General features: G+C 38.1%; 1 long non-coding RNA gene across 1 annotated transcript; it reads left to right on the top strand.

Annotated features, from left to right (window-relative positions):
- Positions 1-3500: 3500 nt before the first annotated feature.
- Positions 3501-16186, top strand: LOC116800895. Its single transcript, XR_004361659.1, has 3 exons — positions 3501-3542; positions 12787-12877; positions 13192-16186. It is a non-coding gene; the product is annotated as an uncharacterized LOC116800895 (long non-coding RNA).

The following is a 16186-nucleotide window of genomic DNA, read 5'->3' as shown; positions in this document are numbered from 1 at the left end:
TATCTAAAAAACAATTTTTTTTGATTAGACCTTATGAACGAAAAAATAGATATGTATAGTAACAGGTTTCCCATTATTGGTTTGGCATCTTGATTTATTAAGAATTTTTTTTTTTTTTATTGGTTTAAAACAGAATATCTTTCATTTACATTACAATTTTCTTTTACAAAAATTTAAAATACATGTATATAGTAAAATTGTTGTTTTATTTTTGAGTCGAACTAATGTCCCGTCAGTTGACTAAGGGCAACGCCAAGAAATAATAAATAGTTTTTAGGAGAAATAGTTTCACGACTTTATTCTTTGGATCTCAGCTTAAGACTAAAAATCAAATGCAAATTGGATTGAGGAGAAGCCTCAGTATTTGAACAATATTTGTATTATAATATTTCGGGAGAGCCTCGCTCTTGGGTTCTTAAGATTAGGTAGCGTTGAAAGAGGGCAGTCAAATCTGCTTAGGTCAGGCTTTAGGATGTTTACAAGAACGGCTGCGCTGCCAAAGATAAACGAATGCTGCGCAGCTGGGATACATTATGGAAAAATATTGGAGTGCATTACTGTTTTCTTTGAAATAATAGAAGTGGCTGGTTTGGACCACCCAAATACGTCACTACCATATATAAGTTAACGCAAGTTGCACTTGCATTAGGGTTCTCGGCACTCGCTGCCGCATACCTCACCTTGATATGACAACCAACATGCTGTGGTTCTCCAAATAATAGTCAAGATAGTTAAGAGGGTTCGAGTTTACGATTAGCTTTATTTTAAGGTTCAGTTCGCGATCTGCTAGCGGTTCCGTTATGTGTCCGTTCGAGACTGCCCTGCTCTTCTCCCGTCCCGCTGCTTTTATATACGCTTCCCCCGTTGACCCCTCACCCTGAGTGCGACCAACGGCACTTGTTCCGAATGCACACATACACAAACATGTTACTAGACAGGCCCCGAGTCGCCTGCTGACGGGGCCCGAAAACACGAGAGCCGAGCGCTGGTGAGTCCGTAACTTACACAAACATGTTACTAGACAGGCCCCGAGTCGCCTGCTGACGGGGCCCGAAAACACGAGAGCCGAGCGCTGGTGAGACCTGACGAAGGGCGCAAGAAGAGGGTTCGTAACTCCTCCCCCCTCAAGATCTGCGTCCCGCAGATTAGTGAGCCTTGTTCAGCTCGGTTTTGCCCAATACTTCTAAGTTTGCGGCAATCTCGCGGACATCGGGCATGCCTTTGGTGGACATCAGCTTCTTCCATAGGAAATAAAAGCCTAGGAATATGCAGATTGCGAGTGCCGCCTCGGTGAGAAGAGAGGCTAGTAGCTCACTCGCCATGTTGGACATCTTTTCCAAATTCTTCATGCTCACGTCGTGGACGTATTCCAGAGAAAGTTGAAAGTTGCTGGCCGTTATGTGGCTCAACACGGCCGGCATCGCCATTAGATGACTGACCGAGTAACTGGAATAGTTTTGACCGTTGACCATTATCGTCTCATTGTCGAATTGGATGATAAAGGAGCCGATCAGGTCGTAGTTCTTTGCAGCCGTTCTTAGAGTTCCGTTGAAGTTGGTCAGGAGGAGCATTCCATCGTCGACTTGCTTAACCACTCGTTGGTTACTTCTTTGATATGAGCATTTGGCCTGGCCGCCCTTCAGTAGCCGAGGGATACAGCTAGCCTCCTCCAGTTTTTGCAGTTCCTCGAAGCCGTCGCTTGCGCGGCCAAGACGGCGTTCCAATCAGCAGCATCTGGAGATCCAGCTACCCATTTCCAAGCCGACCCCAGCCAGTCCAGTGAGCGGGATTTGCGCCGCATGCAGAAATCGAGCTTACAAAAAGACAATTCGTAAATATCTGGTCGTCTAAGTTGTTCTAAGACTACGTAGTGTGTGGGGGTACGGTACATTTTGTGTACTTATATTTTTATTTTTTTATATTTCTTATTTCTTATTTCTTATAAACTGTATTTTTTTATATTATTTTTTTATAATTTTTTTTGTATTTCTTTTGAATTGTGGTGTTGTGCATGTGTTTATACAATTTTTGTGCGCTATTGCATTTTGCAATATTTTTTCCTTGCGTGCGTGCTGTTACAGTTTTTTATTGATGACCTCTAATTTATTTCGGCACTGGGCACGGTGGTTCCGTAGTATCCCTTTTGGCTGGTTGCCTACTAAGGTACGGCCGCCACACAACTTGTTGGGCAGTTTTTTTTGGGTGCATTCCACACCACTTAACGTATCCAACAAGCTGCCACACACCACCTTATCACTCTGGGCGCTCATATTACTCGTACTGCCGCAGGTAAACTGTTGCAATGGTTAATTATTGGTTTATTATACACAATCTTTTGCACTCGCGAATTGGCAAGGAAAAAAAAAATTTTCCCACAAGCCACGGTTAGCTCCAGTTGGTCTCGCAGGGTAATGAATCTGGCAGCTGTCAAAATATCACCCAATTGTAAATCTGCGGAAAGATACTTAACACAAATTAGTTTGTTTAATTTTAATTTTTTTTTTAATTTTACGCACGGGTCCCACGGCCACACCTCCCGCCCAACCGACCGAGGGGCGCTGCCGTATCGTACGGCTCGATTCGCGAGAAAATATAGACGCGATATAAAAAATAGAATAGGAACGAGGAAATGAATATAATGTTAAATAATAAATAAATATTAGTGTTAGTAGGATCTAATTATGTAATAGAAAAGATAAAATCGATTGCTTTAATAGCGGCAGAGAGTCAAGATTACAGATAATAGGATAAAGTCTATTATAGTCAGAACATAAAACTCTGTAAGGGTCATGCAACTCATAATTACATCTACAATGATTTAAGATAAGGGGTATATAGTTTCTAGTGACTCTACTTGGAACCGAGAAGTTAAGCCGACTAATCAAGTCGGGACTCTCAACATCCCCACGAATAAGCTTACAAATAAAGACTGTTCCAAGCATAGTTCTACGGTTAGCTAGGGATGGTAAATTAATTAAAAGTAGTCTACTGGAATAAGGAGGTAATATATGGTTTGCATCCCAATTTAGGCGCCGCAAGGCAAAAAGTAAGAAGTTTTTTTGGACCGATTCAATGCGGTCCGAGTGGACTGCGTATTGTGGACTCCAAACAGGTGATCCGTACTCGAGAATTGGACGGACTAACGAAATAAATAAGGTTTTAGTCAAGTAAGGGTCTTCAAATTCCTTAGACCACCTTTTTATAAAACCAAGCACACCCCTGGCCTTATTGACAATAGATGAAATATGGTCAGAAAATTTTAGTTTTGGGTCCAGAAGAACACCAAGATCATCAACTCGTGTTATTCTGTCCAGAGGGCACCCACTTACAGTGTAAGTCGTGCGTATTGGGTTGGCACGACAAAAGGTCATAACTTTACACTTGGAGCCATTTAAGTCTAATATGTTATCACGGCACCATATTTGAAATCGGTCTAGATCGGATTGTAAGTCCAAATGGCAAGAAGTGATGTAGTTTCAGGAGCTGCGCGGATGTAAAATTAGCACAAAGGATGTCGTAAATCAAGGACCAAAGAATAAGAGGTTGGTATCTAAATAATTCGTTATATTTTGTAAATAAGTTCTTATGTTGTTTTCATAGTCGACAATCAAAATCAAAAAATATTTAATATTAATTAGCGGTAATTAACTAGCAACATGAAATTTAAGACACTTGCTAATATATGACTAACGATGCTGAGGTGAACACAAAATTTACTTCATAAAAATATTGACAATATCGAATTTAATTTAAAATTTTAATTCGTACCAAATCTACGTCCCAGAGACGGTATTCATATATTGATGACGTGGTCCATTTGATATTAAGTCACTTCTATTCTTGGCCACGTCATCGTTAATGCTAATTAAAACTTATGCCCAACTTATGCCCATTGTGTTTACAAATAATACTAAACTTGTAATGGTTTTGTTTTAATTACATGTACCCTCTGGGAGCCAATAAGCTAGATGACCTGCGATGTAGTTTCAGGAGCTGCGCGGATGTAAAATTAGCACAAAGGATGTCGTAAATCAAGGACCAAAGAATAAGAGGTTCGTATCTAAATAATTCGTTATATTTTGTAAATAAGTTCTTATGTTGTTTTCATAGTCGACAATCAAAATCAAAAAATATTTAATATTAATTAGCGGTTATTAACTAGCAACATGAAATTTAAGACACTTGCTAATATATGACTAACGATGCTGAGGTGAACACAAAATTTACTTCATAAAAATATTGACAATATCGAATTTAATTTAAAATTTTAATTCGTACGCCAAGAAATAAAAAATAGTTTTTATTTTAAACGAATGCTGCGCAGCTGGGATACATTATGGAAAATTACTAGAGTGCATTACTGATTTCTTTGAAATAATAGAAGTGGCTGGTTTGGACCACCCAAATACGTCACTATATGTATATACAATACAATACATACAATATATGTATCTTGTTGCATGAAAATCCCTAAAGCACGGGTCTAAGAAAAAAGTAACTTTGTTAAATGTTCAAAAGTGAGGGCTTGACTTTTGGGACGTTTGTAGGTTTAAGAACGGGTGTGGCGGTTTGTATATAAAAAATATCAAAACGCTTTTGAAAAGTGTGGGCGTGTCAATATTCGGATACAAAATTGCGCTGCGCCTATGTCTCTGGAAGCTGCATGCTGAATCCCAAGATTCTATCTTACATAGTTCCTAAAATCGATACGTTCACAGACGAGCATGGCCAGATAGCTCGGCTTTTAATTCCTTTTTCCTGTTTCCTTTATTTTTAAGAAATCTGGTATTCCCTTCTAGTCGAGTAATGGGTGTAAAAAACTTGTTTTATTTGCTTGCCAATTTGGATCTACATATACATACATATGTACTTGTAACCTGGAATACACTCAACTTAGACTTTTATTATAGTCGAGCGTTTACTTTTAAACTTACTTCAAAATACTTTTGTCGCCAAGATCAATTATGTTCAATCAACTGGATTGGAAGCTCAATAAAATCTCAGTTTGAATATCATGATTATTCATAAAATAAGGAATCTACGTTTGATAGAATGATATTAGCATCAATCTATTCGGTTCACTCTACTTTTGAGAAACCTGGAAAAAATAAATCAATTTTAATCTATTTCTTAATTCAAAAATAAGCCTTCAAAATTATTTGGAGCAATATTCACAGTTTATAACATGTGCATGTGCACTAGTTATGAAATGAATGACAAGAGAGACTTAATTGCAGGGCGATCTGCAGAACGAGTATCGAAAATGGGCAACCACGACTATAGCAGAGAGTTGCGAGCCATGGTGCTCCCTCGGCTTATCTGCATATGTATATATTATGTACATAGATGATGTATATATTATGTACATAGATGAGATACGACTTAATAGCATGGATGTGGACAATTTAGTCACCAAAGGTAACATGTTTACAATAAAACAATTTAAGAACTGCTGGCGACTGCGAGACCAGACTCATTACTTAATTTTTGTAAAATTGTTTACTTCTACTCTTATATTGCATATCGCTCTATTTAGATTGCGATTTTCTATCCCTTCTACTCATTCATATCCCTTGATTCGCAAGTTTCCTTATTATACGTAGCTTTTAGAACGATTGGTATATGTATAAAGGTTAAAGGGTATATATATAAAGGGTATTATTAAGCTTCCAATCAAGTATATAAACGTTGTTTTTTCAGTAACACCCTTCAAGCTATTTTGTAGTGTACGCAGATTATATAAGTGGAGTATCCATAGGCAAGACATGTCTTAATAAACATACATTTGAAAACTTCTGGCTGTTCCTTTAATATTCATTATTTCCTCTATGATTACCGCCAACTACAAATGCGTACTAAAAAGGTAATTTCATTTTTTTCTCACAAGTATCATACAACAACATTATATAACTGTCATTGGAACATTTAAAAAACTGTAGCTTCGGCTTGCCGAATCAAGCCGAAATTATAAGTGGTACAAAACGGACTGGTGACTGGTCCGAGTTTTTCGGGAGTCGAAGATGAGCTGCTGCGTTTATATTAATTTATACTACTCCACTACTACTATTGGGGTGGGTTTTTTTTGATGCCGCTTTAATATAATTGCTACATGAAGTACTTAGGTTTAGTTGTTGTCGGTGTTTACGTAGGCACCCCTTAGCTATTTACTAGATACTATTTATTTTTAGTTACAGCTTCTGTTTAAGGAGACTTCTGGGGATTCCATCATTTCCATCAAGATTAGACCCAATCTTAACATTAATTGTTGTAGTATGTAGTAGTAGTTACTGGTTTCAAAACATGTAAAGAAAGATACTAGATGTTACTGGTACTAGATATATGAAATATTCATTTAAATTCTCTAATGCTTGTTGATTGTTATCTATATCTTGCAGATGTTTGCTTTTCCCTCTCCAGGATATAAATAAAAAATAAATAAATCATATCAACTAATGGTATTGAAATTTATAGACTTATTGTAATCAAGTAAAAAAGTGAAATATTTATTAAACCTAGACCTTGGAAAAGATTCTCTTCTTTGCTCAAAAGCAGTTTTTCTGATAATTGTTTCTGGCAATTATCCAGAAACAATGTGTAAACGTCGTCGTTGCAACCATCGCGTTGGTTCGAAAAGTTGTTTAAATTTTTAGTCGATTTGTTTAGAGGACGGATTATATTAGATTTTTTTTAATTGAACAGACGTTTTGGGTTATGGAAATAAACGTTGACCGTTGAGCGATCGTCGCCGATCGAGATCTTCTTCTAACTTCATATTAAATACCAACGGTATTCATTTTTATACCCGTTGCTCGTAGAGTAAAAGCAAAGACACTAGTGTCTTTGGTAAAAGGGTATACTAGATTCGTTGAAAAGTATGGAACAGGTAGAAGGACCATTCCGACCATTAAAGTATATATAGTCTTGATCAGGATCAACAGCCGATCGATCTAGACATGTTCGTCTGTCCGTATGAACGTCAAGATCTCAGGAACTCTAAAATATGTATATAAGGTAGAGATTCAGCATACAGATTCCAGAGACAAAGAAGCTTAAATTTGTTGACCTATGTTGCCCCGCCCACTGTAACTTTCACAAACCATACAAAACTACCGAGCCCACAATTTTGATAAATGTGTTGATATTTTTTTTTTTAATTTTTATTAGTCCTGTAAATTTCTATCGATGTGCAAAAAAAATTTTTGCCACGCCCTAAAACCGCCAAAAAAGGCGAAGAGAGCAGAGTGAAAGTTTGTGCGCAATCGCTGACAAAGCACACTAGAATGCTATTTACAGAACTCCAAAACTTGACTCTAACCATTACATTAGCCAAACCCCCACAATCCTTGATCATACCGATTTTCAATCTCTCGTCAAGCAAGGCTCTCCTATAGTAAGCTTAATAGAAGCCTATAGAATCAGGGTCTCCAGTCCGCAAGCATCATGCATATCTTAATAGCCTACCCCAGAGTTAAGTTCAGGTGCAAGAAGGCCGCCCTCTATCTTGTCCTCCCGTCACCACATCAAAGACACTAGAATAACAAGATGCGTAACTCCATACGATTGTTTGGCACGCGATTTTTTGGCCGTGGCTCTAGAGGTGGCTCCAGGCTCTCTCGAGTTTTTGTTCGAGAGCAAGAGAGCGGAGAGCGCTACAGCGAACAGCTCTTTTCTACGCATACAGTGATAGCAGACAACTGTATGTATGTGTGCACACGTATGCTCATGCATTGTAAATTTGACAAAAAATGCCCTTCACCTTAGAAGTTCGTTGACTTTAAATCTATATTTTTTTTTCAATTGGCACAATTCGAAAAATTCTTGTTTTGCATTGCCTTAAGTTATTATTTTTTAAATAAAGCTTAGAAATAGTAATAGCCGAATCATAATATCACAAAATAAATTTAAAAAATGACTTTATAGTAGAATATTTGTTATTAGAGTATTCAGCGTGCGACGTGTGAAAAATTAATTAAGGCAATGATTGTCAAGTGCTTGTGTCCGCACTTCGTGCCTCCAGATATGACTCTTGCAATAAGCCGTTTTCATAATTTTATTTCTTTTATAAATTTTTATTTTCTACTACGTATTATTTTTATGAAATATTTATTTCCCAATGTAATGCTTTTTTTTTGGAAAATTAATGTTTAATTTCCTTTGTATTTGCTTTAATTATTTAGTATATTTATTAAGTAATATGACTTAATATGATGGATGTAAATGATCCATTTTTATTATTTAAAATACGCATTATATTCAGTTGTTTTTTAGTTTTATATTTTCTTTTGGTCTATCGAATTTGATATTCTTAAAAGCGCGCACTTTTGGGTGGGAAGAAAAGGTCTTATATATATAGGACCCCATTACAATTGTAATGGCCTCCCCGTGGTGTTCCCTGGGTACCGATTATTACATAAATTACGCATAATTAACATAACATAATATAAATAAAATAAAAATACTTAAATATAAATATGCGAACGGTAGCTAATTCGAGCGGTGATTTTAACAAACGAATTTAAAAAACTTTAAAATTATAGTCAGGGCGTGAATTTTTAATTATTATTTTAGTTCTTCATATTGCTACGAAATTGGCCACAACTCCAAATATGTAAATTCGTTTCTTCGATCAGAATTGATTTCGGCCCGAAAATCGTCTTCTAGCACAACACGCACACATATACGCGTTCTTGACTCTTGTTTTTACTCACACAAGCAAGCAAATTATATTTTTAGATTTCTTACGCTCTCAGCGTAAGCGAGCGGAAAGAAAGCGAACGGCTCCCAGTTCGTATACTTACGGATGGCAACCGGGAGTTTTCAGGTCGCCACTACTCAACATTGTCGGTCACGACCCGGTGCTCAGCATCGCTGTGCTACACCGGATGAACAACGAAAACTTACGCTCCATCCAAAGTTTTAGGGAAAAGGTTGAATCAGCAGGTTCGCCTAGGTTCTGGTTTGCAGCTGGTATCATCCTGGACGTCGGTCTGCTTGGCTCTTTCTTACTTTACCTGGCATTAAGAAGGAGATGAGCTTCCAAGGAGATACAGCGGACCATCGACAAGTTTAGCTTGACCGAGGACGGTCAAACTTCTTATACTTCTTATATTTCTTTTACCCTAGCAACTAAGTAGCTCTCTTTAAAAAATGCTGACGCGCCAGAGTTGGGTTCAGTGCTCTGCGCTAAGAACGTCCGGCAGCGGAAAGCTGACGCTTATTTTTGGAGTGTTTCGCTGCTCCGCAAGGAATGATGAGTCAGCTTGCCGCTTATGACTTCGTGGCGTGGTGCATTGTAGCGTAGGGTAAACTTCTGAATATTGTCAGTTCTTCAGTTCTTGTCAAGTCCTTGAATAAATCACTGCATTGCTCCGGCACATAGCCGTAAATATCTTTGTTATAATTAACGAACACTTTGTTACGTCACAAGGCTAGTAATATCAACCAAGGCGGCGAAGTCAAGACTGGGAACAACAAACCTGAGACATAAGTGTCTCACCACGACTTCAAGAAGACTCTAGATAAGGAGACTTATTTCACCACGAACATTTTTGCGATTATTTATTTAATATCTGTCCCAATAATTAAATGGTTTGGTGGGTGACATTGACATAAGGAGATACTACATGTATTTGGGGGGGATTTTTATTTATTGGTTTTTGTTGTGGTAGATCAGGGGGTTGTTTCCTCATTAGACGTTTGCTGGTTTGGCTGTTGTCCATTAGTTTTATGGCAAGATGATTGGGGTGGTTTTCGAGCCTTTTCAAGTATCTCTCGCTGAGCCTCGAGATTTAGTTGGCGACTGATGGGACTCCAAGTTCTTTGTGTATTACTATGTTTTCGTGGTAGGGATGCGCATTGGAGGCAATTCTCAAGCACCTGTTCTGGAACCGCTGTATTCTGAGGCGGATTGAGTGGCTTGCCGTGCCCCACAGCTGTATACCGTAGGTCCAGATTGGCTAGAGAATTGCCTTGTAGACCAGGAGCTTGATGTTCTGCCTCAGCTTGGATCTTTTCCCAATGAGTCATTGCATCTTACTTAATTGTGCATCGGCCTGTTGCGTTTGCTCACTATATGGGGGCGAAATGTGAGCCTGCGGTCCAGGTCAGCCCTCAGTACTTAGGTGTGGGCACGTTAAGAATGTTGGCTCCGTTTAGCGTGACTGGTGGGCAGTCTCCTCTTCGTAGTGAGAAGGTTGTTTGGGTAAATTTTTCCGCGTTCACAACGATGTTCCATCTTTTAATTCAGGGATGTAGCGCGTCCAGTTACCCTTGTATAATGTCGGAGGCTTCTTGTGGGTCATAAGTGGCTATCGTTAAGTTCTTGGAGGGAAGGAGAGAAAGGTCTGCGGTATATAGGGTGTACAGGTTTGGTCCGAGCACGCTGCCTTGCGGAACTCTAGCTCTGATAGAATAGCTTGCTCCAGCCGAACTTTTGGGTCGATGCGGAGTAGTTTGAAATTCTGTGTTGCTTACTCGGGTAGCCCGTGTTTCCTCTTTCAAGGGAATCGATCGCCCAGCGATTTCTCGCAGTCTAAGATAAGAAACGGCGTGCCCTTAACGTGCACAATGCTATTAAAAGTCTTTTGACAATTTGATATTCAATAATTACCTTGTCGACTCGGCAATTCACTGCCGCTTATTAATTGACGCTTGTTTGTGGCCTTTTAATAATGATGCCGAAATAATATGTGGATTAAGGTTGGAAGCACATGTGATGGTACTAAAGTTTTTTCTTAATTTGCCTGTTCGTTGGTAGTATCTCTGCTGGGATTAGACCAAACTTGTCTACTTGACAATCGCCGAAAGAAAAGATCGAAGCGACATCCAAAATTCCGAGTCAATATTCACCAGCTGGTCAAAAATAATTTTGATGACGCAAATCATGGTGATTTTGAAGAGTCTTGGTATATGGGGCCTTTACACCACCAGATAATCCAACGAGAGGAGGAAACTAGGCACGATTAGCTGGAACTTGCTTCGCAGATATTTTGCGTTACTACACAGTTCCTATTATTTGTCACTTTGAAAACTGTGGCCCTAATTTCTAATTAAAATTCTTCGACAAATTACTTAGGTAAAAGTGTCTCTTAAACACCGCCTTCTTTGTACGAAACCGGCTTAGATTGCAAATTGTATTGTGTCGCATTACGCTCATAAGCCGTAATGCTATTTTGCTTTATATCTTCGCGTAACCAATGTAGTTTATCCCGACAATTTAAAAGAGGAGATTCTTTTAAGATAGATAGCTTTCTCAAAACGTATTATCTCTGGCATGATTAATCATATTTAAACCAAACTTCAAGCTCATTAGACTTGAACTGAGATCCCTTGTTGCATACGATGGTCTACGATGTTCCAAATATATCAAAAATTTTATTCCCTAGAAAATCTATAACCGCGGAAGCAGTACATTTTTTTTTTTTAGTGGACATAAACAATGTTAACGGTATGGGTGGCCGTAATGTTGTGGTTTGAGCTCTTAGTCTCTTTGCACACCATGCACGCTCGAAAGCATTCTCCAACTGGTTGGGACAACCCTGGCTAAAGCCAGTGTCTTCGTAGCCGTTCGATTGTTTTCTACATTTTACCATGCACCGATAGAACACACTCATGGGCTTGCCGGATCGCCGCAACTCGTAACGCCTCTGGCACCCAGAGCTTCCAACAATCCGAGCCCTGGATTTTATTTCCAAAAATTTCTCTATATATCTCTCTCTCTCTTCTCTCTCTCTTCTATCTCTCTTCTCTATATTTCTCTCTCTATTAAAATAAAATTTTCTCTATTGGCTTCTATTGTTGTCTTGAGCTGAAGATAATCAGGTTCTATGAAAGATGGCGATTCTAAATCAATCTTTGGACCTATCAATTCATCACTATAAATTTCAGGGTCAAAAATTCGGGATAACGCATCTGGAACAATGTGATCTTTCCCTTTACGAAACTGTGAACATGAAAGCTTGCAATCTAAAAATCCGACGCGCCAATCTTCCCGAAATATTTTGTTGGCGCAAAAGCCAGAGAAGGCTTGTCGCTACTTCAAACGGCTATAATTCCAAGTAACACCGGAATTTTTCGATCCCTAATATGACCGCCAGGTACTTGCGTTCTGTTACGCTATAGTTCCGTTGCGATTTTCTTAGTTTTTTGGACATAAATGCCAATGGTCTTTCCACTCCTGTATCAGATACTTGTAGCAGCACAAGTTTATTTTGTAATACCGGTGCTGAAGTTAGAACTGTTTAATTATTTTACTTATTTTTGCATGCGACCTGGGCTTCGGGACACCATTTAAACCATTTTCTGATTACAGATTACAGACAGATTATGTCTGCAAAGTCTTTTATAAATCGCCTGTACCAACAACTGTTGTGGCGACTGAAGCGGTAAAACAAAACAGTTCCGGATAGACAAACTTTAGGAAGCTTGCGCTCAGCTGTGACATTCTAATTTAGGGTCATACTAAATGCAGTATTATGCGGCGGAAATATACTAGACGGAATGCAACCCTTATCAGCTGCACCCGGAATGTTTTGGGATAATTTGGTTATCGTAAATAGAGTGAGTTTCAGCTGATCGTGATTTCCGCCGATGGCCTAGACCCCGGCTTGAGTTTCCGTTATATTTATTTTTAATAAAATAATCGTGGAGTCAAGTCGTGAAAAGTTGGTGCCGTGAGAAATTATAGCCTATGGGCATGGAAATTTTTTTTTTGCTGAAAAATATTATTAGAGTGAGTTTTCCTCGCCACAAAACGTGCGCGGACTAACTTTTGCGTTTGTTTTCCAGGTAGAAATTAAGCTGGAAAACTCTTCGTTTGGCACAGCCATAGCGCAGCAGCGCCACCGCCCAGACCCCAAGGACCCCAAAAAAAAAACATGTGAGTGGGAACCGATGCTAAACGCATTTTAAGTCTGTTAATATCTTTATGTACCACAAACCGCTGCACAGAATCGATAAAAAAAATACATTGTTAATCAACGCCTATGTTACAGTGAAAAAAATTATTACCAACAAAAATTATTTTAAACAAAACAATTATTTTAAACAAAAAATTATTTTAAACAAAAATTTATTTTAAACAAAAAAATTAATTTCAACGGAAATCAATGTGAAAGAAACAAAAATTATATAATTATTTTTTGTAACAGCGCGTACGTTCGCTTTTCATTTTATATTTCCATTCGTTTCAAGCGCGACATTCGACGCTGCAGCGCAAAAAAGAGCTAAAATGGAAGTGTAAGCAGACATAGATCGCGACACATCCAAGTACAATTCAATGAGGCGCAAAAAAATTCTTTCGAAAAACTGCGCAACATTTTGGCATCCGAAGATGTTATGCTCAAAAAACCCGGATTACAAGAAGCCATTCCATCTAACGACGGATACTTCAGCCTACGGTATTGGAGCAGTGCTTTCACAAGAGAACCGTGCTATTACAATGATCTCGAGGACATTAAAGGATAGGGAAAGGAACTACGCCACAAATGAAAGAGAATTATTAGCCATCGTTTGGGCGTTGGCCAAACACATCAAAGAAAATGGTGCGAAGGTAGTATATAAACTGGGAAAAGAAAATTTGGTTGCTGGCAAAGGAAGGCAGCAAATTAACGCCATAGAAGAACAGGACGCAGAATCATGTGTTGCGACTATTTACAGTGAGATTTCCCTCACCCACACCATAGAATCAACGGATAAGTCCCTAAACGCTTCCAGAACCGACTAATTCTAGAAGAGGCCCGCTTTCTGCTAAAACGCTCTTTCGTTCTCCTAAAAAATAAGAAACGACACGCAATCAACTTCACCGACAAGAAGTCATTACTCAATGACCTTGCGTATACAATAGTCCCCAAGGGCGTAAATTTGAAAAATGCGTGGCGTTACCCTATGCGACTGGTGGTAATGCCAAACCTAGTTCGTTTCTGTTTTGACGCACGCAAACTAAATGAGGCTACAAAAGAGATGCCTATCCGCTGCAAAGCATCGAAGGCATATTAGCCCGTCTGCCAAAGGCATATATAAGTTTGGAATTGGATCTCAAAGTTGCTTACTGGCAAATTGAGGAACAGAGGAAGCGAAACTATTGAAAGCTTCTACAGTTACTTTTGCGTTACTATGGTGGTAAGTGGTGGAATTGCCACGGGTCCAGATAAATATCACCTATAATGAAATGTCCGACAACTTGAAACAAATGAGAGGTTTCCTCGGTGTATGTGGTGTAACGTGTAACGAACTAAAGTGATGGAAGGCGAGAGGACCTGTACTTGCAGGTGCACGCTTTAGACTCCGGCTCTAGCCGGTGGTCTTGATTGTAGAGATACCATTAATGAATAAGATCAAGAATTGGGCGTGCTTGCAACAACAGAGTAGAGGAGCTAGTATATAAAATCGGAGGAAGAAAATTAATATATTCGGAAGGAGACAGTTCTAGAAGAGGAGGAAAAGCTTGAGAATTCGTTGCCTGCAAACCACCGGTGTAATCGTGTTCGCGGATTGCCCTACCCTACCTATGACCACTTTCCTTAAGAGCATGGCTCTAGTGGCCCTTTGGTACCCTATGTCCGGAGAAACATCAGCCGAGTCAGTATTTAAGTTTTAAGAAATAATTAATAACAATATATATATCTAATAATAAGTACATAATAAATTAAATAAGTCCGAAAATAAATACAAACTTAAATAAGTTGAGGAAATCTAAGGCAAAGGGTTTTTGTTTTTTTGTTGTGAATTCAAAAAAAAAAATTATAAGTTATTCAAGAAAATTATATTTAAATGGATGCGAAGGGCACAGGCTGCTAAATATATATTTTAGAGGAGGAACACATTTTTTTGTAGTAGTTCTCTTCTCTATATTCTTGTTCCATTTATTATTATTATTATAATGAATTATTAAAGGAAAAATATGAAAACTGTGAGAGTGGGTTGCTAGTAAATTCGGTTATTTTTACCTTTTATATTTAATTGTCTACTTCCGCAACTCCATTAGGGACCAATAAATTCTTCGTAGTGTATTCATTCGAATTCTTCCTTTTATTTTACAACATTTGGAAATCAAAGTTCAAAAATCAATTTAAAAAATAATTTATTAATGTTTGCTATTAATGTTTGTTCGCTATTAAATTGATAACTTATCGTAATTTTTCTCAGTGTATTTCGTTGGCATCTTCAAAAAAAAATTTTTTTTATAAATAAAACTCATTCAAATTTTTCACTCCTCGGCGAAAGATCGGCGCAGATGAGCTGAAATGAAAGCGTAGAATTTTCCACCAATATTTTGAAAATTTACGAAAACACAGCTGCTCTCACTCGAACTTCGAATCAAACGACTTAAAAAAAAGTCTGTTACCCGAAAATTTAAACCAGCACTCTCTGAAAATGTACTCATCTTAGAAAAATAATTAGATTAGGTTAGCTTATATAATAAAAAAATAGTAATACTAAAAGGAATTCAATTTATATAATAAAATATACAAAAGTGATGTTAACGAAGTCTCCTCCTCGGGAACACATATTTTTAACTTATTGTAAAACCTTGTAATATATAATTTAAAAATATAAATTCATTTTTCTCAGTGCAGTATGGTGCTTCGGTGATTTTTAATTTTTCCGATGTAGGGTTAGGTTAGACAGGGTTCAACAAGCATTTTCATATTTATTTCAGATTTTCTTCCATGTTCACTTCATCTTCATCTCACTGTGTATTCTTGACTCCTAATCCCGCTAATTATTCCCGCGCCTTTAACCTCACTTTGGGGTACTCTTTTGCTTTTGAAAAACCAAATTGGTGCAATGGGAGTGTGTTGTGTGTTTTGAGGTGGGGGCTGATGCGTAGCAGCAGCACTTTTCCAAATAGCTTGGATAGACAAGATAGTAAGCTTATTGGCCTGTAGGATGATGGCAGTGTTTTGTCTTTCCCAGGCTTAGGGATCATAATTATAATTGTTTTCTTCCACTTTTGAGGGAAGTATCCAATTTTAGTAATTGCGTTGAAGAGCGAGCAGATTCGTAGAACTGCACACATTCGGAGCTCGATTATAATTTTCGGGGTTATTATGTCGTAGCCACGCGATTTTCCAGTCTTCAGTTGCTTTTTAATGACTTTCGTTATCTCGCTTGGTCGAAATTCTACAGCATTTTGTGGTGCTAAGTCAGATGCAGTTAAAGGCGGGAGAGTAAAAGAGTTATTGGC

This window comes from Drosophila sechellia, chromosome 3L, assembly GCF_004382195.2.
Source record: "Drosophila sechellia strain sech25 chromosome 3L, ASM438219v1, whole genome shotgun sequence".
Taxonomy (NCBI): Eukaryota; Metazoa; Arthropoda; class Insecta; order Diptera; family Drosophilidae; genus Drosophila; species Drosophila sechellia.
Note: the sequence above shows the minus strand (reverse complement) of the source record. Positions and strands in the feature narration are given on the sequence as shown.